This window comes from Camelus dromedarius, chromosome 10, assembly GCF_036321535.1.
Source record: "Camelus dromedarius isolate mCamDro1 chromosome 10, mCamDro1.pat, whole genome shotgun sequence".
Taxonomy (NCBI): domain Eukaryota; kingdom Metazoa; phylum Chordata; class Mammalia; order Artiodactyla; family Camelidae; genus Camelus; species Camelus dromedarius.
In genome coordinates, this window is record NC_087445.1 from 68,752,965 (window position 1) to 68,780,393 (window position 27,429).

Consider the following 27,429-nt stretch of genomic DNA (forward strand, 5'->3'; position numbering starts at 1 on the left):
TTCTTTCAAGGAACAAATGCAAAATTCCCTGCCTTTAAAAATAAAATATATCCTTCCCAAAATACTTATATGATCTCTTGAAAATAGATGAAGTTTTCTTCAAAACAAAACAATATACCTTTGACTTGTCAATGTAAACAAAATATCATAATATGAGATGTTATGTTCTAACATAATTAGACTTGCTCAGAAACTATAAAAATACATAGGTGAAAATATCTTTCCTGACCATCTGTTTAAAATGGAATTAATAAAGGGGTCACTTGATTCTTCAATCATAATTGCAAGATAATCCAATGCCATCGTCTGTAAGTCAATACAGAAGTGTATTAATTAAAAGCTATTTGCACTCCATTTGCTATTGATTAGGAAAACATTCAATCTTTTCTAATAAGAGAAAAAGATTTGGTTCCTCAGTGACATATTAGGGAAGTGATCAGAATAATATTTATTTGAGAAATCACATATCAATGCAAAAGGTTTATGGAAAAGCACAATATTTTAAGGTCCCCGACCACAATGATCACAATATATATTACTCAGTTTTCATGTCTATCTTTTAAAATACCAGTTTACTTCTCCATGAAAGTGAATCCATGTAAAAGTTAAAGCTCTCCATGTCACAAGATAAAAATGCAGTTAATTGTTCTGCAGCGAAGAATCAAAAAGGGAAAAAATTACAGGCCTATTCACAAACTACATTTAAATCCTAGAAATACCAGTTTGAAGTCATTAAAGTTAACAGATGTTATTTTTCAAAACACAAAACTAATAACAAAAGTAGGAATATTCAAAAGGTCACACCAAAAGCAGAGCTTCCCAAAATGGGTGGTACAGCAAAGTTAAAAATATCTGTACACTATCTCAGCCCTTCAAATGTCTTCTTGTTGACTTAAAAACTAGAATCAAATACTAGGAAGAGACCAATGATGTGTAGAGACTGTGACTAGTAGCATTCTGGAGTAATCCCTCCTGCAATACTTCACAGGGCTGCCCTGGTGGGTCAGAGGAAGAAGCTGTTGCTTCTCTGTGGCCTAAAGTGCTAAAATCACACAAGGACTTGGCCCTCTTTTGACAGGAGGCCAGAGGGTGCTAATGGGGTGGCATGAAAAGTACTAGGTCTACAGGGAAAAACTAGCCAGCAGGATGTAAAGAGACAGCCAGATGTCCAACAAACCTCTAAAAGTGCACTGTGGGGGTGGGGTGGAGGATCTAAAAGAGAGGGCAATGGCTGTATTTCCGAAAACATACATATGACTTTGTCCAGAAAAAAATGTTATTTTAGGATCCAAAATTTGGTACTGAGACCCCTACCCATCCACCCAAAGTTCTAAGACATAGTAAAACAGAAGCTGGAAAAGCCACAAAATAATCTAAGGCTTATTCTTTTTCTTTCAGTTGTCACATGGTTAATACTCACTCTTCAACCAGAAAACTTCATACAGAAATTAAGTCCACATATAAATCTTTAATATCAGGTCCTCTTTCTTGCAGTAGTTTGCTTCTTGGGAGCCACAAAATACCAATGGAAATAAAAATGGAATAAACCACAGACTATTTTTTGTCATCATTTTCTGAGAAGATGAATGTCAGAAACCAAAATTTGCGGTATATTCTTCATTTTAAAAAAATAAGCTCATTTATAGGTGGAAAAGGGAAGGTTTTTAAATCTCTTTAATCAACTATGTTAACAAGAAACTATATTAATAATTAACTTCTCATTTAAAAACGTATTTTTATTCATATATACAACATAAATTGAAAAAAGAGAAGGAAACACAGATGAAGAGAAAAATCAATCTATTTTAATCCACTGAAGGTAAAGATGACCAATGAATGCCATGGGGTCATTCAAGTCATGTTATTATCCTATACGCTGCCTTAGTGGTAGGCAGCATCAACAAAGTATCATCAACTAAATTCCTTTAACTGTCCTAAGACTAACTAGAGTGAGATTCCCAGATTATAACAGAATCATGTACCAAGATAACACATGGATTATTTTTTACGATTCAAGCATAAAACTTTTGATTTCCTTTCTTTAAGGCCCTGAGCAAAACCAAACTTTGTGGGTCTTTAACACTCTCAAAAGCAGCATTAAAAAAAAAAAAAGGGCAATGCTTTTTAAAACCAAAGCCCAACCTATAAATTTCCATTCAATTAGCTCAAAGATCCAGTCTGATAGTTAATAAAACTATGAAAGCCATTTTGTAAAAATTAACACAAAAGCTAAAAATAATTTGTATGAATTTTCTTAAAATGTCTATTTTGCACAGGAGGTTGAAATCTTCTTTCACATTGAGTTGATCATGATGCCATAATGTCACCAAAATATCGACATTGGAAACATCTGAGTTAAAAAAGTCCAAATACAATCTGCTTTTCTCAAGCAACACAACACCCGCCTTACTAACAGTTTCAGCATGGCACATGTACAAAACCTAGCACCCTGCAGTTAAGCAAACCGCCTTTAAATTTTCTGTCTGGCAGCAATCCACTTGCGTGTCTGTATGTTTTTACAAGTACTCTATGTATTTCATTGCATCAGCTGCATTTCTTTAAGTTTTAAATGGTCTGGGAACATTTTATGAAATGTTCTATATCTTTATATGGAAAATAACATACACTGGAAAACTGTGCATCAGTCTAATATTTATATATCTATTTCTTTATCCACCATCCAATGCTATAATTGCTAATGTTCCAAAAGTCCTCCTCACATTCATACCCTCACCACCAAATGCAGCGTCAGCAAACAGCTAACTTTCAACACAAAAATCTGCAGGTGAGAGTACTACCATGGAAAAAAGTAACATAACAGCTTGTTTAGGCAATTTGAATGGCAATAAGAATACAGTTATCAGCATATGTCAAGTTTTTTCTCTAAGAATTGTCCCTCTGACAGAAAATTAAGAACATAATATAGTAATACATTATCCTTCTCTCTCATCAACTTTCTTCACATTTAAGTAATAGAGTCTTACAAAATTAAAAATCAACTTCATCATCTCCCAGGAAAATACTTTTCAACAAAAATATTGTATTTAAAGTATCTTGCCAACAGGATGTATGGTATGGTAAGAGTCCATACATCGCTTAACCACATAAGGCTAAAACAAGGGTTTGCATCATGTCAACTTGAAGAGCCCCTACCTTCTCATTCCAGCACCAAGACTGTGCAAGAGGCTGACCCCACACAGACATGTGTGCACCACTTTTACAGTACAGTACTGGACTACCAACAACACAATCTCATTCAGGCACGGAACATGACCATGTTTAAAAGCCTATGTGTTCACAACAACAACAAAAAGATTTCAGAACAATGTCTTACTTTTTTTTTTTTAAAGAAAAGCTAATTTTCTTCAACCTCAATAGTCCATGTTTTCTGGTCTTTTGCTGTCACATACTTTTTAATCTTTAAGATATACCAGATTGCCACAGGATGTTTAATTAATAGAATAAGAGTTTGGGCAAGACTTACTGGAAAGGTACTATAAATTATTTTACACAGGCTCTAAAACCTTGAGTTCTGCCTTAGGCTTAAAGTTCCTAGAAAACGTGGTAGACAGATCTTTTACAACAGAAATGCAAAATAATTCATAAAAATACCGTGCTGACGTATAAGGGCTCATTTGTAGATCAGTAACTAAAGTGTATACACACAAACACACACCTTACCAAATTATTTTCCTGTTTTTCTCTCTCATAACAATGACCGACTCCATTTGAAGGGTCAAGGCACGACACGAACTGATTATTGAAAAATACACTGCTTCATTTTCTATGAAAGGCGTAACTAATCAAATGTTACAATCTTCTATAACTGGAACACTTTTAGGAAGTTTTAGAGAAACTGCAAATGTAGCCATTAACAGGGGAACCTAAACTGCTTTCACTTTTAGCATGCTGGGTACCAAGGCAGAAAACACGACATTTAATGCCTACTAAATTTATCTAGTCATTATCTCAAGGATATTTCAGTCAATACTGAACACATTTAAAGCTTACACTGATAAAAATCTGCCCTTTAAAAGCGAGACTTTAAAATTAGCTACAAACGATATAATCTCATTGTTCAATTTCATGGAGTTTAAGATACTGTCTTCTTCTCCCCCAAAACCATAAATGTTAATCCAAGCTGTAATCAGATTTAATTTTCCAGATGAGAAGATGGGAATATGCTGCAAACGGGTAGTAGTCCATTACACTGCTCTTTCCCTAACGACATTTTCAAATTTTACACTCTGAAAATGCAGACCCTCAGAAAACAGTCCAGAAGCTGTACATTTTGAGGACAGACTCAGTCTTTCTCAAAACACACCTAAAAATAAACTTTATTTTAATCTTCAAGAAAAGTTAATTTTTTTTGTATGATGCAGAATTAAAGTTTCTTGATAGTATGATTGCAAACTGGACTGCACTAAAACTAATAAAGAGCTTTAAGGACAATACCTATTAAACCTGTTATAGCTATAAAAAGTCAGCTTCACTTGCTTTATATTATAAAATATCTTAATCATTAGTTTAGCATTTTAATTAAATGTAGTGATTCTAGTAAATTATTTCACTTATGGTAGTTAAAATTTTGTTATTAAGAATATATTTTTGAAAGGAATGTTTCACATAGTTAAAAAAAAATGCTTTCCTTTTCCCTGACAATGAAACAAAATGTTTATGTTGTCTTTCCTTTAAAAATGTTATTGAATTAAAAATTACTTGGTTCAAAAAGAAAATCATTGGTCCCAAAATGCAGATTTTATTCTGAAATTATAAAGAAGCATAATTCACTAATTTTTTCAAAAATCACTTTAAAGTACTTTAAATGAACACTTGGTTTGCATGTACAAATGGAATTTCTTACTTTAAAAAAATCTATACTAGGCATTATTACTTTTTTGCTTTAAAACATGAATATTGTAAGACATAAAACTTTGAGTCATCACCAATTTTAAACCATGTTTCTGTTCTAGCCTTTTTCCTCAACACTGGCACTTAAAATACACTTAAATACTGCTTCACAGCAGCCAGCCTGATAACACAGGAACAGTTCACCATCTACACCTATAACAAAAACCCAAAAAGCATTATTCAGTAAAGGAGAGCACAACCCACCTCAGTATGGCAAGCAATGGAACCATTCACGTGCCAGATTCCTCCTCAAACGAACATATTCTGCCTTTCAGACATATCCTGCTCCGATGTGACTATTTATGCATAAACAGCAGACACTGACCTATTGTTTTCAGTTGTTGGAGTTATGAATGTAGTACAGTTACCAATTAAGTGAATCAACAAGTACTAAATGCATCGGCTGTTCCACAAATAATGAGTCCATTGACATTATCCGGTAAAATCTAGCGAGTTTCATCTTTCTTTCTTGAGAATGCTGATAGATTGTGACCAGTAAATGCCACTACTTACTGATAATTTGAAACATTCTTCATAACTAATTTCATCTACAGAAGGAATATAAATCTGATCCTTAACCAAACTTATGCTGCATAAACCCAAAAATCAAACAGAAGTCAAATTCCAAAGGGAGCTTTAAAATGGAAAAGAGAGCCTAGGCTAGAGGGGAAAAAAAAGTCAAAGAATACATTCACTTACACTTACGTTTTCCCCTACTGACTATCTTAGTTTTCAACTTTCATTATTATTTAAATATTTAGGTTTTTAAAAATTATTTCAAAGTTTGGAACTAATTTGTAAAGACAATCAAACTGATATACATGTCGACGAAGGTTTTTAATGGTTATAATCTCAGGGTTCTATTTAATTTCTCTGTGAGTTAAGATTTGTGTTACCTCATTTTTTTCTGAATGAGTGCCATAAATATCAAATTTTTGTTCCAGTATGAATAATTACTTCAGACTTAACCTAAATGACAGCTGTGCCCTTTATGTACTACAAAAGTGACATCACTGCATATGGTCTTCATAAATAGATACATCCCATTTGTCAAATTTGGTGAAAAGACATAACTTTATTATTTACTCAAATACAACTACTGATTGAGTACCCACTACGTGCCATGCACTGTAATGGGCATTTTACATAAAACATCTAATTTTATCTTTCTGACAAAGCTATGATACTGGGATCATCATAATCAATTTGATCATAGCTAAAGAAAGCAATAGGTTAACACCCATCCAAAATTAGAAGATTAATATCTATACATGGTACAAATACTCTGATGTGACTGGCCCAGTTGATGAATAAGCCACAGTCTTTGCTCTCCAGGAGTTTACGGTCTAAACTCTAATGAAGAATACAAGGAATTAAACAAGTGATCACTACAGGCCTCGGTAAATGCCATGCTAGAGATTAACAGAGGGGTACTGAGCCTAGTCCTGGCCAAGACAGAAAAAGCTTCAGGGAGGAAGTGGCAGAGCCAGGTGGAGTCGAAGACTTCACCAGGGTTCATCTCATACTACCATGGGCCCCTTCTGAACAGTCTACGGGACAGTGAATAAGTATTTTGTGAGTCCAGGGCCCATGTTCTACTTAGCTTTGCCTCCTACAAAATGTCATGCCTGTTATTAATACCCAACAGAAATTTTGGCATCATAGAATAAATAGAATAAAATAAAACTTTTAAATACCCTGTCTCTCCAAACAGATAAAATAAAAGACCAATTTCGAAATACTGCATTGAAAAGAAGCCTTTGAATGCTACAGGCTTCCTAAAGACACACTAGCATATAGTAAGCACACAATAAATACTAGTTGTTGTTACATTATTAACCCCAGTGGAGAAATAAGCAAGCACTATAAATTAGACGGCTACAGATGTATAGGTGTGCCTCAAATTGGAAATACATGTGTTCCTGAAATAAACTTTTATAAACCCAATTAAAATTTTCCCATTGCTTGCCATTACTTACTTAGAAATGTAGTAACTTTATCAGAAACTGATATTCTCTTCATTGTCAGCGGTTCAAAAATCCTTAGCTACAGTTTATTTGCCTCCTGGCATCTGTTTGCTAATGATCTGTAAACATCAAATGCACTAGGGACTCTCCCAGATTTACTGAAACCCTGAGGTGAATCTTTGTATAAATTGAAGGACCTTTCCGCTAATTCTTTCACTTTCTAAGTCTGCATTCTGGGTTTCAGAAACAGAGTTTCATTAAAGATTTCTGCAGTAATAATTAGAATACTACCAGCTACCACTTACTGAATGCCTAGGTATACCAGTTGTTGCCATGGGTAGTTTATTTTATTATCTTATTTAATCCTAACAACAATCCAGACAGGTAAGTATTCTTATTTTATAGATAAGAAAAGTGAGGCTTACTAAGAACAAATTCAGAGTTAAGTAACAGAGCCGGGATTCAGTCTGGAACCATCAGACTCCTAAGAATCTAATACTGGCTTTCTTTTTTTGGCTTTATTTATTTATGTCCTCCTGTTGATCTGTATTCTCATCATTATTGTGACTCAACAATAAGAATACATCTGGACAAATAACTAAAACATGTTGTCATGAAACAGGCCTTAGCATATTATGAATGAGAGCTTTCCAATTCCTCTAGTTCAATTTCTTTGCCAAGTTCAAGATATAAATAAAATGGTTCCAAAGTAACTAGCAGTCAATTCAACTGGTAAATACAATATTTATCAGATAAATTCATATTAAAAACTTAAGAGTAATTTTGAAGACTAGAAGTTATCCTTGAATCATCTATGAAAAAAAGTCACTTGCCAAACAACAAATAAGAACATAGAGAAAATGTGTATTTAAGTACCTCTAAACTACACTGAGAACTAAGGCCAAACTAGTATATACAGTATACATAAAGCTGACACTCCAGCAAGGGACATATATTATACCCATCAACCAGACCTTCTTATATCAAAATTCTGCCTCTCCGGAGAGACAAGCCATTGCCTAGCTGTTACCTGTATCATTTAAGAAGCAGTGGCTACATCCTTTATCACTTTTGTGTATATGCATAGTAAAATAAACATAACATAAAATTTGCCATTTTAACCATTAAGTGTACAATTCAGTGGCATTAAGTATATTCACATTATTGTACAACCATCACCACCATCCAGTCCCAAAACTTTTCATCTTCACCAACTGAAACTCTGAACCCATTAAATAACCTCCCATCGTCCCCACCGCTCAGGCCCTGACAACCATTTTCTGCCCCTATGAATTTAACTACTCTAGGTACCTCATGTAAGTGGAGTCATACAACACTTGTCCTTTTGCAATTGGCTTATTCACCTGGCAAAATGTCTTCAAGGCTCATCCATGTTGTAGCATACATCAGAACTTCTTTTTAAGGCTGAATAATATTCCATTGTACGTACGTGCCACATTTTGTGTATCCATTCATCTATCTATGGACATTTGAGTTTCTTCTGTCCTCTGGCTGTCATGAATAATGCTGCTAGGGCCATGGGTGTACAGATACTTGTTGGAATCTCTGCTTTCACTTCTTTTGGGTATTTATCCAGAAGTGGAATTGCTGGAGAATACGGTATATTACATTTAATTTTTTTGAGCACCTATTCCACCTTGAACATGTTTCAAGACCTTTATGTTATAAATCCAGAATCCTTAGCCTGGCCATTAAGACCAACACACCCAATTTCATCCCTGTTTCTTTAAAAACAATCCCCAAATCTAAAGCCTGAGCAATTTACTTTCCCAAAAAACTTGACATGTTTTGCTCATCTTGCTCCTCTTCCCACATCTAAATCAGACCCTTCCAAAACACGTTCTTAGGCATCAGAATTTATAAATATGGCCAAATGTATATTATTATATGAATTAACATTCAATCACACTAGCACTTAAAAAAATAATGAAAGAGACAAAGAGCCATGTCCTCCATCAAAAGTGCAAAGAATTTTGACTGTAGCTGGCAAAGAAACAGCAAAGCACACGTTCCCCAGCTCAGGAAGCCCCTTCACTGGCTTTCTAGCACTTATGGTCAGCCAGCTGCAAATTCTCAACCCCTTCTAAGTTCCCTTCACATTTTGACATCCTTACTGCGGCTATATGCTGGCTTCCTCTAGAGCCCTCTCAAGTGCAGACTGTTTCCTCTCCACCCCCCTCCTCCCACTGGTGGGGTAGGTGGCTCTGTTCCTTGTTGTCACTTCCAGATCATTCTCCGTCATTTTCCAAAATCCCAGACTTCAACCTCAAGTCACCAGACTACACTTCCCTCCCAACTCTGCTTCTGTCATCGTCTAATCCCAGGGTCACCCCTTATTCCTTAAGTCTGAAGAATCCTGTTGCACTGTCACTCACTCCACCACTACTCCCACCACAATCTTACCAAGTTTGCTACATTTTCACATGGATGATCCCTCTAAATGCCTGAATTCCCGATTCCTTGCTCTCCTCCCCATCAAGGATCTTGTCCTCTATTCAATCTCAGCTACTCACTCCTGTGGTCATACACAAACTCTGTAGTTACCAGTAACTGAAACTCCCTCAATAATCACTATTTTAAGCACCTCTGTCTCCAACCATGACCTACCTCCTTCCCTTCTAGTTGATGCCCTATGATATCCCAACTGCATCCTTCAATCCCATAGGGACACACACTCTAACAGTCTTCACTGCCCTTCATCCACCTCAGGTCTACACTATCCTCCTTACCTAACTTAAATTCTGCTTTGTAACTGTGCCTTTACAAACACCCTTGACTCCTTTGTGCCTCTCTTACTTTGTCGGTCCCACTTGGCAAAAGTCACAACCCTTGTTAAATTCAGCTAGCTACCTGCACCCCATACCTGACTGTGGTTGGAGAAAAACACACAACTATGCTGACTGATCTAACTTCAAATTCGGATTGTTCACTGTAAGTGAACTTTGATGCAACTTAGTAATCATACCACATTTTCCTTAAGTCATTTACTCTCTCACTCTCCTTAGTGATTATTTCATACTTTCTCCTTTCCCATCAAACCTCCAATTTCTCTGTGCTCAACTGCCACTAATTATCTTATTCGCCCCTTCACTGAGAAAACCAAGCAATCAGAAGAGAACTCTCGCAAGCCTCTGCCACCACTTCTACCACTTACTATCATCTCTGACTCCACAGATTCTGCCTTCATCCTATTAATGTAAAGAACTATCCATGCCCCTCGCAAAGGCCCCTCCTCTACTTGTGAACTAAGATCCCATTTCCTCTCACCAACTCCGACATTGCTCCACCGATTCTCTTGTTCTATTAATTTTACCTCTCTACTGGATCTCTCCCATCAGCATGCAAACATAGTCTCATTTCTGTAAATATTTTTAAAATGTCAGGCCCACTTCCCCACCATGGCTATCACCCCATTTTTCTCATTCTTTTTAAAGTTATATTCTTTGAAAGAGTATCTATACTCACTATCACCAATTCCTCTCCTACTCTCCTGAACCCATGCCTACCAAGCTTTCACTCCCCACTTCTCTGAAACTATTCATGTACCAATGACATTAACATCAATTATTAATCCTCAGTCCTCATCTTACTTGATCTTTAGCACCATCTGATGTACTTGATTGTTTCCTCCTCCTTAAACCAGTTTCTTTCTTCATGTGGCTTCCAGAGCATCCCATTTCCCTGTCTCACTGCTTCTCCTTGGGCTCCTTGCTGACCTCTTCCTATCAAAGAGCCCCAGAGTTTAGTTCTTGGACTTCTTTATTTTTCCTTCTTGATATGCTCCTTTGCTGGTGTCTTTCAGTTTCATCACTTCAAATACAAATATGCACTGTCAGCTTAATATTTCTCCAGCTCAGACCTCTCCCAGTTCCAGACTCATTTATCTAACTGTCTACTCAACGTCTCCACTTGGATGTCTAATAGACATCTCAAATTTAACATGTCCAAAACTGAACTCCTGATCCTTCTCTCACATTTCAGAACCATTCTGTCAGCCAATCTTGTCAACTAAATCTTCAAAATATATTCAAATTCTGACCACTGCTCTCCACCTCCTCCACTCCCACTCTGGCCTAAGTCCCTATCATTTGGATTACTACAATAGTCTTCTAAAAGATTTCGGGGCTTCTGCCTCTGATTCCCTATAGAGTTTTCTCAAAACAGCTGCCACAGTAATTCTGTCAAACTTAAGTCAGGTCCTCCTATGTCTTCCCTTCCCCAGCAATTCTCTGACCTCACTTCCACTACTCTCCCTTATGATTCTGTTCCAGCCACACTGGTCTCTTTGCTGTCCTCAAACATGCAAGCCATGCCTCCACTTCATGACCTTTGCCCTTGCCATTCACTGTCTCAGATAAACATTAAGGAATGGGGCCTGTGTTATTTTTCTCTTTAGCACATTTACCATCCAGCATACTACACTTTCTTACTATCTGTTTTCTCCTACTAGTACATATGCTTTATCCTGGAAGGGATTTTTGCCCTTTTTGTTCATTACTATATTCCCAGAACCTAGCAAATAAATACTGAATGAATGAAAGAAGGAAGTAAGGGAGCAAAAATTCAACCATCCCTTATGGCAAATAATTTGGCAATATGTTTCCAGAGCACACATGTGTATATACACACATAATGTATTATTTATATCACACATGCTCTATATATTATATATGTTATTATTATATTATGTTACTATTACTGTTTGTTACTACTATTTTTACATTACTATTATGATACCTATTACAGTCTTCTATGGGCCCTCCAGTATGAGAGAGGCTGGAAAGCTAAAAACTATTTTTTAAAGGAACTTGCAACTAGGATACCAGGTGTGATTTAGGTTCTGCCAATCAGATCCACCTGGTGAGACTTGAAATCAGCACAGGCACGAGGGGAGCCAGGAGGTAACATGAGGAATCTATTTTTCTGATGCAGAACTAGCAGGAGTAGTATGATGGCTCTGGAGGCAACAACTGTGATGGAGACTTCCTGAGCCCAGATGGCAAAGGTGGGAATATCTTGGGGCTGACATTTGGGGTGGCAGCTTCCAGATTCCCCCAGCTTCCTGACATAGCAGAGGTAGTAGTTCTCTTGGGGTGCTACTTCTGCAGTGTTACTCTGAAAGTTATTCCTGGAGATTCAGCCTAAAACCTGTTGTCCCACCTTTCCCAATTATTCTGTAAGACCGAATTATCTGTATTCAACCCTTTTTCTGATAGAGAAGTTTCTCCTATCTCCAACTGGACTTTAATTGATACACAACTTGTGCATACCTCTCTCCTGTATGTCTCATACTGCACTATAATCTTCCATTTACTTGCTGACCTTCGTACCTAACCCTAGCTTTCTTGACAGAATCACCTTTATCTATCTTTGTATCTTCTATATCTAGAACAGTATCTGACTCATACCGCACAATCATTTTTTAGTAAGCTCTTAGACAGTTGCAATAGCCATTATCATATGAGAAAGATTTGACATGAATATTAAAGAGTTGGATTGGGAATCAGCAGGCCAAGATTCTGCCACACGAAATTGTGAATAATTCTCTCTACCTGAATTCTCTCAAATAGAAACTGAAAGTGTTTACTAAATGAGTTTTCTTGACTCTAAAATTCTATGATTCTATGATCTAAAATCCTTAGACAATTCATTGCTTTGGTAAGACATCCATGTCTCTAAGTATCATTTAAAGCAAAGTGGCCCTGAAGAAAGCACTTCTTTCTGGTCTTCCCTGTGGCAAACCACCCTACAGAGTTAACAAGACTTTCACAAAAGACAGAAAACAATTTTAAAATCTTTCAATGAAGTATAATTCTAAATTTAAGCAGCAGTGGCTACTTAAATATCATTCTATGTATGCCTTTTGGTGTTCTTTTTGTTGTTTGTAGGGGAGGTAATTAGGTTCATTTACTTATTTACCTTAATGGAGGTATTGGGAATTGAACCCAGGACCTCGTGCATGCTAAGCATGCACTCTACCGCTTAGCTACACCCTCCTCCACTACTTATGCCTTTTAAATGAAGGATTTAGGAAGTCTGAACCCTGAAATACATATTTCCCACTAAGAAGCAATTAACTCAATAAACGTCCTAAACTAGACCTACATACTTGACATAACAATGAGAATTTTAAAGACTCCATTCGTCCTCTCTGCCTGGCTCCATGCCTTTACTTCCATGGTTTCACTTCACAATGTGGAGGGGTTTCCTCCCTCTTGCCATTATTATAAAACTTGCATTCTGTAAAGGCCCAGCCTCCATTTCAAGAACCAACAAAACTTTGTAGGAGATAACAGGATTCTTGGCTTGGAATAATTCTATGATCTCTCCTCCCCAATTTGCATTTCTTCAGTAGTCTTATAAATACCATCAAGTATGTGCTTTCATGTTACAAGGCAACTCCCTCCTGGGAGGAATTCATCAAGGTTTCCCTAGCTTCTGGGCTCTGCAGTCATGCTGAGGGCATGCCTCAGTGGAGCTAGGTGAGGAAGCAGCCTTGAGAAGTAGGGCATACAGGAAACGTGGGTTGTTGGGGGTGGGGGTGGAAGGGCAGTTAAGTAGGCACCAGAGGCTGGTACACAAGGGGAAGGAGGAGGGGAGGGAAGAAAAAAAAGCCAGATCCCACAGTGCCTTAAGCTAACCACTGTCAAAGTTTCAGTAACTTCTTCCAGCTCTTCTCCAAGCCTGAATAAACTAGGATTCTCAGAGAATTAGCTTGTTTCAGGGTACACTGCAATAAAGGTGCAACAGCAAAAGTTGTCATCTTATTGCCTCTCTAAGACTTCTTCACATAGTTCCTCACATATATATCTCTGAATAAACAAGCAACTCATCTCTGAGAATAGGAATGAGGCCTTGTCAGGGTTGGTTCTTCCCAGCTACAATCTAGGGGTTACTGAGCTCCCAGGATGCAGCAAACACAGACTGCAGAGTGCTATCTCAAGACACTGATCACACCCTTCTCCCTATATATCCTAGTCAGCACAAACCAGCCCTGCACCCCACTGCACCACCACAGCCCCTTTCTATGACTACACAGTCCAGGTGGCTTTCCTTCCTCCAGTATCTCACCCTGTGAAGACAACCCATATATGCTGCCCCAGTAGCTCAACAAACACAGCCAAGTCCAGCTATGTTCCTTTTTGGGGCCCCTTGGCACCTACAGGATTTTGCAAATCATGAACAGCAAGGTGAACCTTGTGCTTGAGAGAAGAAAGCTGAAGACTCTCCAGGCTAATGCAGCTGGTTGGAAAGGTCACCCCAGACTATGACTTGAAGAGCTGGTGCAGGTAGTGACAGGACTGAATTTCAATACCAGCTCTTCTACTAATTAGCTGTGTGACCCCGTGATGGTTAGTTAACTTTTCTGTGCTGGGTTTTCTTAACTGTAAAATGGAGATTAAGACAGCATTTATTTTATAGGACTGCTATGACATAGTAAATGAGATAGTACATTTATAGAAGTTGAACTAACACCTGGCATGTGGCAACCTATCAGCATATTTCGGGCATTATTATTATCTTTGATATTATTTTCCATAATAGTGTGGCAAGTAAGAGAATGAGCACTAAAGTCAGTCCAAAATTAGATTCTTGATTCACCTACTTATCAGCTGGATCCTGGACAAATTAGCTCTTCTGAGCCTCAGTGTTCTGAGCTGTAAACTGGGCAAAATAATGTCTGCCTCACAGAATTTTTAGGATTAAATAAAATAATAGATGCAAAGCACTTGAACAATGACAAGCACCTAGTAGATTCCTAATACTCTTTTTCCTCCTAAGACCACCTATATGGAGAAGGCATACAAAAACAACAAACAGCTTCTGAAGTAACCTCTTCAGTTCCTCTGACTGTGACCTTCTGCTTCCACAGCACTGGAGTCTTTATGAAAGCTCTATTTTCAAGCTGTACTTAAGATCCTGACCTTTCCCAGTCAACCCTGCTGTATTGTATCCCATTCCTTTCCAAGTGAGATGCCCAATCTTTTACATTTGTCCTGTTACCCTGGTTAGCCCAGATAGGAGCTGTTACTAATTCACACTGGGCTCCTAGTCTGTCCTTGCACCCAGATGCCCACCATCGGTGCTCCCCAAGAAGGTTCAATCTTGGGGACCAGTAAAGTGAGGTTGTCAAATTACCCTGACATTTCCCTTCCCAAGTGAATAAAGGGGTCCAGTGGACAGTGGGTCATTCATTCCAAGATTATTTTTACACTCACTCCTGGTGGTGTCTTACACACTAAGAGGGCATCAGAGAGACATGATCTGTGGTCTCTCCTTGGTAAAATGCAACAAATACTCTCTTGAAATGGCCCAGGTATAACAGAAATTAGGCTGGTTTTGAAAGGAAGGATGAATAGGTGAATTAAGGACCCTCATACCTTACTGAGAAAGTAGTAGCCTCTGCTAGAGAATTCTATCTGCTCCCCTATTTCACATCAACATAATCTGGAGTTATCGAGGTAACCAACATTTCAATTTGAACTGGAACTCTTTTATCTTTCTTATTTGAAGCCTTTACAACACCTTGTTAAACAATCAACCTTGCTTCTCCTCCCCCCTCACAGCCTCAAAAACTGAAGGCATTTTCCAAAGAGATGGGACACCAGACCCCTGAAAGATGCCAGAAAGGGGTTGCAAAGAGGTGCTGAAGTTTTACAATCTCTTAACTGCTGTCTTTCCCCCAACCCCTTATCAAATTAGCAAAGATTCAAAGTATGGGAAATATCTGGAGATTGAAGATCTGGGGTGGGGGGTGGAGAACTCTCATATACTTGGTAATTAGCAGTGTGGTTGGATGGAAAGTATTTAGTATAATTTTCACCAGCACAAAATGAATCAATTTTAAATGTCCATGTCTTTTAAACCACCAGTTTTACTAGGAAAGCATCCATGGAATTCATAGAAGTTCATTACAGTGTTGTTCAAAGTACTGAAAATATGAAACCAGGCCAAATAATCAGCAGGGCAACAGTGAAACAAACTATGGTAAATCTATGCAACAGAATATTATAAAGTCATTAGCTGAGTGATTGAAGAGGATGTGGAGCAACTGGAACTCCCATATATTGTTAGGAACAATAAATTGGTACAACCACTTAAGAAATTATTTGATAATATTTAATAAAGCTAAACAAACATACACCCATGTTACAACCCAGCAATCCCACTCTTTGGTATATAGCCAAGAGAAACAAGTGTATATGTTTACCAAAAGATACAAAGAATATTCAATGGTAGCTTTATTGCTAGTAGTAAAACAAACGTGTCAATCAACAGAAGAATGGATAAATGGTGGTATATTCCCACAGTGGAATACTATAAACCAATTAGAAAGAATGAATTACACGCAACAACATGGATGAATTTTGATCAAAAGAAACTGTATGATCCAATTAATATGAAGTTCAAAAACAAGACTAATAATATACAGTGATAACAATCAAAACAGTAGTTGCCTATGGGGGCAGGAGAAGAAAGCATACTGACTAGGAGGACACGCAAGGGAACCTTCTATAGTGCCACAATTTCTGTTTTTTTCTTCCAGCTTTACTGTGGTATAAATGACAAATAAAAATTGTATATATTTAAGGTACAATTTGATGTTTTGATATACGTATATACTGTGAAATAATCAATCAAGGTAAGTAATATACATCACCTCACATAGTTACCTTTTGCGTGTATGGTGAGAACACTTAAGATACCCTCTTGGTAAATTTCAACCACATACACAGTTCAATATTGTTAACTATAGTCACACTGCTGTACCATAATTAAACTTGATCTCAGTAGGGGTTACACAAGCATACACATATATCAAGCTGTACACAACTTTGTGGATTTACTTCTTCACTAAACTGCAATACATTTTTAAAAATAATAGTGATTTAGAACAGTATATAAATGACATGAAAAGTATCCTTTTAAATAGTTTTTAATTGGATGTCTGAAATACTTTTATATTGACCGCCACAGAGATTTAACAAATATTAACTTTTATAACGTGACTTCGGTATATTTTATATATTACATAATTCACCCATTTTAAGTGTATAATTCAATGATTACTAAGAAATTTACCAAGTTGTACAACCATCAGTATACATCAGTTTTAGAACATTTTCATCATCCTAATGAAATCCCTCATGCCCCTTCACTGTTCATCTATTTTCCTACTCCTGTACCAAACAACCATTAATCTATCTGTCCCTCTAGATTTGCTTTTACTGGACATTCATCTAAATGGGGTCATGCATGTGTGGTCTCTGCATCTTGCTTCTTTCACTTCACATGTTTTTCAAGTTCATCCATGTCATGACATGTACCAGTAGTTTGTTGGTTTTTATAGCTGAATAGTTTCCCATTATATAAATACACATTTTGTCCATCGATTCACCAGCTGATAGACAGAAATACTAACTTTTTGTGACATTTCTATTTACCAATATAGCTAAAGCACCACCTTCCATCCTCATCCAATTCTCCTCCTCCCCTCGCAGAAGTCACTGTCTTGAGGTTGGCATACAGCCTTCCCCTTCATGCTTTTATACTTTTAATACATATGTATGCACCTATTACAAAATATAGAGTTGTTTTGTGTTTTTAACATTTCCATATCTAGTTTACTGTATTTGATATCTTTCAAGTAGCTTTTTTTACTCACAACTATATTTTTGAGATTTGTTTATTCCATTTCAAGTAGATTGGATTCATTCATTTTAATTACTATAAAATTCACCAATTATGAATAAGACAAGTTACCCATTCCACCTACTGATATCAGGCCATTTAAGTTTTCAAAATTTTTCTACTACAAAATAAAAAAAACCAATGCTATAAACATTCTTAATTATGTCTTATGCACATGTGGAAATTTCTCTACATTATTTACTTAAAAGTGACACTGCTGGTTCCTAGGTTATGACCACCCTGCACTTCACTAGGTATTGCCAAAGCACTTAAGAGCTTTTGTTCCCCCACATTCTCACCAATACTTGGTATTACTCAGCTTTAAAATTTTTCTGCCACTCTCACATATGAAATAGTATCTCACGGTTGTATCTCTTGATTTTTAGTGATATATTCTTTTCATATGATTATGAATCTTTTCTTTTGTGACTTGCTATTTAATATTTTTGCCCATTTTTCTACTCATTTTGAAAAAGTTCCTTATGTAGTCTGGATCCCAAGCCTTACAAAATCTTGCCTTCAATCTGATCGTTTTCTTTTTGTTTTGTTTAGTTTCTTTTGCCATACCAAAATTTTAAATTTTAGGGTAGTCAAGTCAAATCTTTTCCATTATGATTTGTGCTTTTCCATATGTTATTCAAGAAATCCTTTCCTATCCATGCCTTTAAAAATATTCTCATATTTCTTTGAAAAGTTATGAACTTCTGCTTTTTAATGTAGTTCTTTAACCCAGCTATAATTTACTTTTAGAATGGTGTGAGCAGGAAACTTGTTTCAAATGGACAGCCATTTGTCTCTCAAATACAACTGTCTAGTGACAGCCATTTTACTCCTAATTCCTAAGGGCAGCTGGCAAAGCCCTCCTCATCCAAAAAGAGAAATGCTTAGAGAAAGGATTTGATATTTCCTAATTCCTTTAAATATGACAAGTAATAGCTAGTGATATTCAGTAGGACAGAATATTCCAGAATATATTGGGTCAATTTTTCCTAGACCAGAAGAAAAAGATCTGTTTAACTTTTCTCCAACAAAAGCACAAAGACTCCAAACAGATACTGGACTATCTAGCAAGTAAAAATATTTGCCAAAAGCAAAGTGGTCAAATAGTTCTACTAGCTTTCTTTTATGAATCATGATATACCAAGTTTTAAGAACATTTCACAGGGACACAAATTCAAACTTTAACTAGCCCTCAAACTTTACAAACTCATAGCTTCCCTCTCCTTTCCAAAGCTTAGATTTAGAAAAGAGTCACTAGGTAAATGCCTATCTCACTAATTACAATGTTAAGAAAAAAGAAATGCCTCACTTGATACTGCTGCAATCATCTCTAAATCACTCACAGTGAGATTCCTACATAAACAAAAATTATTTCACTGATACAAATTTTCATGTAACTCTTTTGGAGGTTTTTATATCTACATTTACTACCACATTTTACATTGTGTGGTAAACACAATAATTTACATAATATAGCTAGTATCAAGCAGCTAAATTGGAATTCTTTGTTCTCTTGAAAAAGGGAAAGAACACCATTTTAGTTAATGATATGTTTCTGAATGACATTATAAGGCATTCTTAAGGAGGTACATAATACAGACATGGATAATTTACTAAATAAATTCACTGTGATCAATTCTTTTATAAAAATTCACAGGAACCGTTAGTGAAAGCAAATGTTAATTTAATATTTTTTACCCTTCCTTCTCCTGCCATCTATTAGAGCTTAACTTATTGAGAATATAGTTTTTAACAGTATTTCTTTGCAAATACTATACTGCAACTGCTGTATAATTACCTTTTAGGCTGCAAATTTTCAGCATTCTACATACTTTATAGTATATTTTACATCTACTTAAAAATGTAAACTCAATGGTCAAGAAAACAAAAAAGGTACTCTTTGGTTTAAAAAATTCATTAAGCATAATAAATTCAATTAGACACAGTATGAGGTTTTCCTCAAAGCCATACAATAATAATACAAGTATTGTATTGTTCAAATATTCTCATTGTTGTACAGGTTGTCACATTTCACTTTTAATAGGAACTGACTCAAAGAGACCTTGGAACAAAAGTATTCTAACCAAGTAGCAGTTCCCAAAGTGTCATGCTAAAAAAACATTACTCTCCAATTCACACAATTCAAACAATCAAATCAGAGAACAACTGCTTCTTTATTAATAGAACAATGCACACTAGTTTCCTGTGACCAAGTGATGCTACCTAAAAAACATTCAAAGAAAAACTAAAGAGGCAATAATTGGAATATTAATACTAATAAAATATTTTTAAAACTGACCAGTTAGAGCTTATTCACTGAATGATATTTTTATGAGTTTAGCTATGGTTCCAATTTTAGCTGAAAACAAAAGATTTGAAATTCTTTAAAGGAATTCCTAATGCTGGCTATCTTCTTCACTAAAAATACAAAACTAAAAACAATTCAACTTATAAAGACCAAACCCCACTAGAAATGAAGTGCTGTGCCTAAGTAGGAAATTAAATCTTATCAAAACTAAGATGATGGAAATAAAACAGTACCTTTGTAACAAAAGTATCACAAATAGCTGTATTCTTTAAAATTATCCATTCAAGATATAATTTGCTCTCCTGCAGGGTCAGATGTTAATGCAACCGATTTTATACAATCTAAGCACTGTCTCCTTATGTGCCTTCTGTTTTTAAATCAGCAGGAACCACTGACCAGCATAAGCAGTATTCCTAACTAGATATTCAGCAAATGTGTAAAGTCTGACACCCACCCAGTACACATTTAGACCATATAACTGCCTCAATAAATTTGCGTGACTGCAAACAATTGCAACACACTGAATAAGTCTAATTCAAAAAGGATCAGAAAGTCAGTTACTACAAACAGTCATTGTACTGCAGATCAGGAAGAATCTCTAATAACTTCCAGCACCCCAAAAGGGGAAAATTGTTTTAATTTATTAAAAGCATTTTTTCTAAGAGAATTTCTAAAGATACACAATGCCATAATCTATCTAATTTTCCAAACTGACTTTATTCTCCTTTATCACATAATACCTAACATATGGGGCTAAAACATACCTACAATTTAGTCTTTCAGGACAAACTATAACTCTGTACCCTCCCTCCCAAAAAAACTGGTATAATAATTCAAAAAGAATACAAAAAGGTATGGCAATATAGTCAGAGGAGAGAATGGAAATAACTATTGAGGACCTATTTGGCAATGGTCCCCAAATTAACTTAACATTTTCTTTTTTATCTTCATAACAATGCTATGAGATGAGTACTATCATTCTTAATATACATATGAAGAAGTCAGATCTTGGAGGTTAACTGATTTCCCAAGGTTATGCAGTTACTAAATGACACAAGATATAATCTCAAATCTGCAGGACTTCAAAGTCCAATCTTTCATCTGCACCAAGCACTCCCCACTTTAAGGGGGTTAAAAAAAAAGAGGGTGAAATAGGCTTTCTGGGCTAGCCCGAGAAGTTAAATGCTGTGGATAAAGTTGTTTCTAAGGAGATTTATAGTTCCAAATAAGTATTCTATAAACTTATTCAATATGACCCTTTGTTAATTTGCGAATGTTTGATACTTCAAAATCTGTGACAAAGTCTGTAACAAAAATCTGTCATAACTATCAGAAAACAATTTGGAGGAATATACATAATTTATCTGTCCCTCTAAATCTATCCTTGGGGGCCAGTGTGTGATTAATTTCAATGGTCTCTTGAATAGAGCCAAACATCATGTTACTCTGAATTCACAGTTTTCAGAGAACTTTCACAAGCTTTCTCAAAACAATCCAATGAAAAGGTTAAATGAATATAGTGGGTATATAAAAGAGGAAAATAGAGGTATTCTAAATGTAGACAGTGGTACTCATCAGTCCCAATTAATTATATCCCCACACCTTCTCAGAGGTAAAAACATGACCACTGGGATGCAAAGAGCTGTAGAGGGCCACCTGGTCTCTCACCTGTGATCCTCCCTCACAGCTCAAGGGAGCAGGTCACTTCTGGCAGAACTCCATGGGCTACAGCAAGAGAATACTGCCCTATTCTAGAAACACCCAAACTCACAACATAAACAACTCCAGGTGTTACAATCATCATTTCAGAAAGGACAAGCTGAGGTTTAGAACTCAGATTATTAATAAGGTCACAAATTAAGTGGCAGGGACAAGATCAGAGATGTCTACTTTTCCTAGAACTGCTTTGAAAGATAACTCATCTTTATATCAACTTATAATAGGAAATGTAAAATTATAGAGGTTTCACTGTAGATTATAAATGATAAACAGTATATTGGCCCTCATGTTGGGAGATTTGAGGAAGAACAGATTCTTTTATCTGAAAACGTATACTTAAAAATGCTAATTATCCATATATAAGGTGTAACAGAAATAAGTTGATCAACTTTTAATATATTGAAATTTTTACATCTAAATGAATACTACTCTCACAAAATAATACCACGGCAATATACTTATTTCAGTGTTAAGTTATTGTGGGAGTAACCTTTGGAAACTTTCTTCAGAGATTTTAGAATGTTCATTTAACTCTCTCATATCTTCCCAATTGGAATATAATGGATACAGTCTGAAATATGATTAAGCATTACACAGTAATGGCTTTAAGATTGTGCCAACTCTTTGACCAGGTAATTCAACTTCTAGAAACATATTAAAAGGAAATGCTAATAAATGTACATAATGATGGACGTTATCATATTGTTTATAACAGCAAAACTAGACAACCTAAGGGATTGACTAAATAATGACACATTTATGTGATGAACTAAAATATATCCATCAAAAATCATATTATAGAATAGAAGTTCTCAAAGTGTGGTCCCTGGGCCAGCAGAATTGTCATCACTTAGAAACTTGTCAAAAATACAAGTTCTCAGGACTACACCTTAAAAACCCTGCATGAGTTTGCATGTGTTCCAGCAAGCTGAGCTTTCACAAGCTCTCCAGGTGATTGTAATGCACACTGAAGTTTGAGAACTGTGGCAGAATAGTATTTATCAACTATGTACTGAGATCATTTTTGCTTTCTAAATTTTAAAGAGCAGCATTACTGTATGATCTTCTGCCTCTTTTGTTTAAAATTATATACCATTCAAACACATGCGCGCACACACACACACACACACACACACACACACACAGACAGAGGTAGCCTTCACTATCCAAATTCAAACCATCTTAACAGAGTCATATAAATGTCCGGATGAATTTCTCACAAATCCAAATTCTTGCTGTTTGTCATCCAAAACTCAAGAACCAAATATTATAATTCAGATAATGCAGTAGCCCTTGCCACCCAAACTCAAGAAACAGAGATTCAAAGAATAAGAAATATTTGATATAAATTGGGGCGTGTGCACATGTGTTAACACATCCCAGAAGGTTACTTAGAGATGTGTTATACCTAGGAGTTGAGATTAGAAGCTATTTTTGTTTTTTTCCTTTTGCTTTTCTGAGTTTTATCAATAATCTTCAATGTAGGTATTTTAAGTTAAAACTTAAAAGATTATCTTATGAAAGAAATTCATATCAATCATGCAAACTAAATAATACATTATTTAGAGATGCCTACATATATGATAAAATAATCATGAAAAGCAAGGAAATGGGGGAAAATGGCAGGGCACAGTGGTTATCTGAGGGTAAGAGTAAGGAACAATAGAAGGATAGATTCAGGGAAGGACCAAACAGAGGACTTCAAGACCTTAGTAATGTTCTGTTTAAGGTAATATGGTAAGTTTGTCTTCAAAGAGGTCACCATAAATTAGTCCCATCCCCTTGGCACATGTCACTTCTTTCACCAAACTATGGAGTCTATTTCCCATCTCCTGCAATTGGGCTGACTTCACGACTTGCTTGAAACAACAGGATGCAGTGGAAATTATGCCAAGACACTTTGGGGCCTAGGCCTTTAGAGGCTTCATAGCTTCGGCTTTTATCGTTTTGGGATCTGGCTTCCATGTATCTCAGGCTGGACTTCTGAATGAAGAGGGGCCACATGGACAGAGAAAGGCCCAGCCAGGACCCAGCTGGTCCAGCCACCCACCCAGGTGAAGCATAAGACACAGAAGTGAGGCTGTCTTGGCCATCTGAGCTCCCAGCTGAATGAGTAACTCCAGCTGATACCTTGTGGAGCAGCAGAACTGCCTAGGGGAGCCCATCCAATTCACAGAAACATGAAAAACAGTAAATCAGTGTTGGGTTCAATACCTAAGTTTGGGGGTGATTTTTCTAGGCAGCCATAGATAACTGAAAATAAAAAATTATATTGCTGTTTTCAATATCTTACTTGTAATAAATAATCTTTTGTAGGATTAAAGTTTTAACTCATAAGTTATTTACATTCAGAGTGAATAATGTAATAGCATTTTATGTCAAAATACACAAAATTGATTTTCTTGTGGGATTTCAAAAAATAGCTGGAGGAACAAATAGCATTATCATAGATTATCCATGTCAGTTTCTTCTTCATAAATAAGATTAGTCTGTACTTTTCTTTTTATCTTATCTTTTTGTCCTAATATTTTTGTATTCGAGTTACAACAACTTAGTAAGCAGCAGCAGTGTGCCATTGAAAAACATTTCAGATCAGTTTAAATAGCACAGGCATTCTCTGCAAAGATGTGAATACTGACTAGCTAAACCATCTGGAACTGGCAACTTTTTAGGAACAGTGTTTTGACAACTTTTTCAAATTCCTCTATGAATACTGTTCCAGGTAAGTTCTCTACCTCTTCTTCATCTAGTTTGGTAATATGTATTTTCCTTTAAAATATTCATTTCATCTCAAATTCATTATAAAATACACAGTATTATACCATGTATAAACAGACAACAGACTGAACATACACATAATAAAATGACAGGAATTATCCCTTAGTGTTGGAAAATTTTTGTATTGCATCTTCAACTTATTTCCCAAATTTTACAAAATAAATGTCACACTTTTAAAATGAAAAAGAATGTAAAGAATATACAAGAAACCATTGTATAGCTCCTTTTCTAAGTAAGAATAGAACAGGATCGAGCTCACCAGTCTGCAATGGCTGACAGAAATCCATAATAAGAAAATGTGAAACTGAACAGTACTTGACCACAACCTTTCCTTATGATGGGTTAGAGGCAACAATTTGTATTACTGAGCATTTGCCACTAATACCTACAAAACAGATTAACTATAAGGAAGGAAGCAACCTATGCTTGCATGAGATTTTACAAGATCCCCAGAATATTCTGTTCCATCAAGTCTGTTAGAATTCCAAACAGACCCCTTAACAGGACTGCTTTCTCACGTCTTTTAAAATTCATTGTTGTCTCTAGCTTTGCGGGGGACAGGATCTAGTTCCTCAGCCCAACAATCTGCAGAGGACAAGCACACAAAACACCATCCCAGTGGACACAATAATGCAGCAGCAACCACAGCTCCAGCCCTCCCCTTGCTTCTATTATCATAATTTATGCATCCTTGGAGACTGGAGTGTAAAACAATGATTAATGCTGAGAAAGTCAACAGCATCAAAGGTTTGTAACTGACCACTAGCCTTAAAGAAGAAAATCATAATTCGGTTATGCAAATGTTTATCAAACCTATATATTAAAAATCCATTGAAAAATGAAGTTACTTACCAAGCTACCACAATTATAACTATTATCACCTTAGTCCTTAAATGCTTTGGTTTCTTTTCATCTGGGGCTGCCTTTCTATGATCCTACATATAATCTGGGTTTTTATACATCTATATAGCACTTGATTTTATCAAACTAATAATAACAGCCTGTAAAGTCACTTGGGCAATAAAATTTAATAAGAGCAGTAATTTGAGTTATTAAAGAATGTCATTATGACAGACATAATATGTTAACATCATCATTATATAGTTTATATAAGACAGATGTCACCATAGTAGGTATTAACAATATTGGAGATATATTTTCAATATAGTGGAAAAGGCCATGGTATACAATATACAGAAGTAAAAATTACTTTAAAAAATATCCAGGTTAGAAATAGATGAATATAGACTCTATATAAAGGGGGGAAATGAGTAATCCCAGAAGTTTTGGTGATAGCACTGATGCCTAAGGAAGATTCTAGGACCTTGAACAGTGTAACAAGTCAGCAAGGGTATAGGGAATGACATTTCTTTAAGAGCTGGACATACCTTCATTTAGCTGCCCTAACACAGTGTTGCCTACAAGTTACACTACACTGTGCTAAAACTACAACAGTGGCTTTCAAATATCACTTACCCATTATCCATATTAAGAAATGTTTTATCTCCACCTGGTACATACATTACATCCACAGACCAAAACTTTCAGAAAACACTGCTTTTCCTTACTGTATGTTATTTTCTCTGATAATTGCTATTCTATCCATTTTATGTTTTAAAATTCACTTCAAAACTCAGTAAATTGATTTCATTACCCCCTAGTGGACCATAACCTACAGTTTGAAAGCCATGGGCAGGCCTTTCTTAATATTAGCTTAGGATGTAGGGGAAAAAAGAAGAAAGGAACTATACCACAAACCCATTATGTACCACATAATATACAATAAGACATCATCTGTGGACTCAATTAATTCTCACCCCAACCGTACTAGGCAGGTAATGTTCATTCATTTTAACAAATATACATTCTTTCAACAAATATTTACTGAGTACTTACTATGTGTCAGGTATTGTGCTAAACTCTGGGAATAACTGAGCAATGAACAAAATATATCCAGTCTATGCCCTCAAAAAGCTAGAGTCATGGAAGGAAGATACTAAATGGGAGGTAAATGTTACAAAGAAAAACCATGGCGTGCTATGAGAACACGTGACAGACCCAATTTAGAGACTATAAAAGGCTTCCCGAAAGAATTATCACATGAGCACAGACTTCAAGGATGCAAAGGTATTAGACAGACAAAAGTAGGGAAAAGGAAGCATTGACTAGAGGCAGGCCTGAGGCAGCAAAGAATCTGGGTCAAAAGAAATAAAGAAGGCCAGTGTAACAATCACTGAGCACAAGGGAAACAAAGGCAGAGAAGGAAGGATATAAGCCTTGCGGGATCTCATGGGGACACATTAAGAACTTTGGACTTGATTCAGGTGCAAAAGGAGGCCACTGAGAAGTTCTGAACCAGGAGTGAGAGGTAGGGAAGAGAATCAGATGTTTTCCAAAGATTAGCTGTTCCATGGAGAATGGATTAGAATTAGGCAAAGCTGAATCTGAGTTTAGTTAGGTGGCCACAACAGTAGTCTGAGTGAGAAACAGAACAGACTTCAACACAGCTCATGGCAATGGAGTTGAGGAGAAGTTAGCAGACTTGAGATAAGATGTAGAACTGGAGAGATATGAGTGAGTGAGTAGAAATACCAAGACAGAGAGAGGGAGAGAATGACTCCTAGGTTTCTGGCACAAACATCTCTAAGATGGGAAAGCTGTAGAAGGAGTGAAGTTTGGGGGAAAGATCCTAAGTTCAGTATGAGGTGCCTATCAGGGGAAATTCGAGAGGAGCCGCACAATATCACACAACTAATAAATGTCAGAAACAGACGGGAATCCTGCCAGGGTTATTTAACACCAAAATCAAAGTTCTTTCACAATACTGAAATAAAGGTGAGAATCATGATGGTGACAATGATGAATATGATACAGTATCAGCTAAGAGTTACTGAACTTCTTCTATGTGTTAGGTATTCACAACCAATCTACTGAAGCAGCTGAGTCTTAGAGAAGTGAAGTACCCTACAGAAATTGACAAAGCAGCAGCACCAGGATTTAAACTTAGACCTAGAAAGACTCTAAAACTTACAC

General features: G+C 36.2%; 1 protein-coding gene across 4 annotated transcripts in view; it reads right to left on the reverse strand.

Moving 5' to 3' along the window:
• DENND1A (DENN domain containing 1A) overlaps window positions 1-27,429 on the reverse strand; it is a 470,496-nt gene that overhangs the window by 356,057 nt on the left and 87,010 nt on the right. The window lies entirely within an intron of this gene.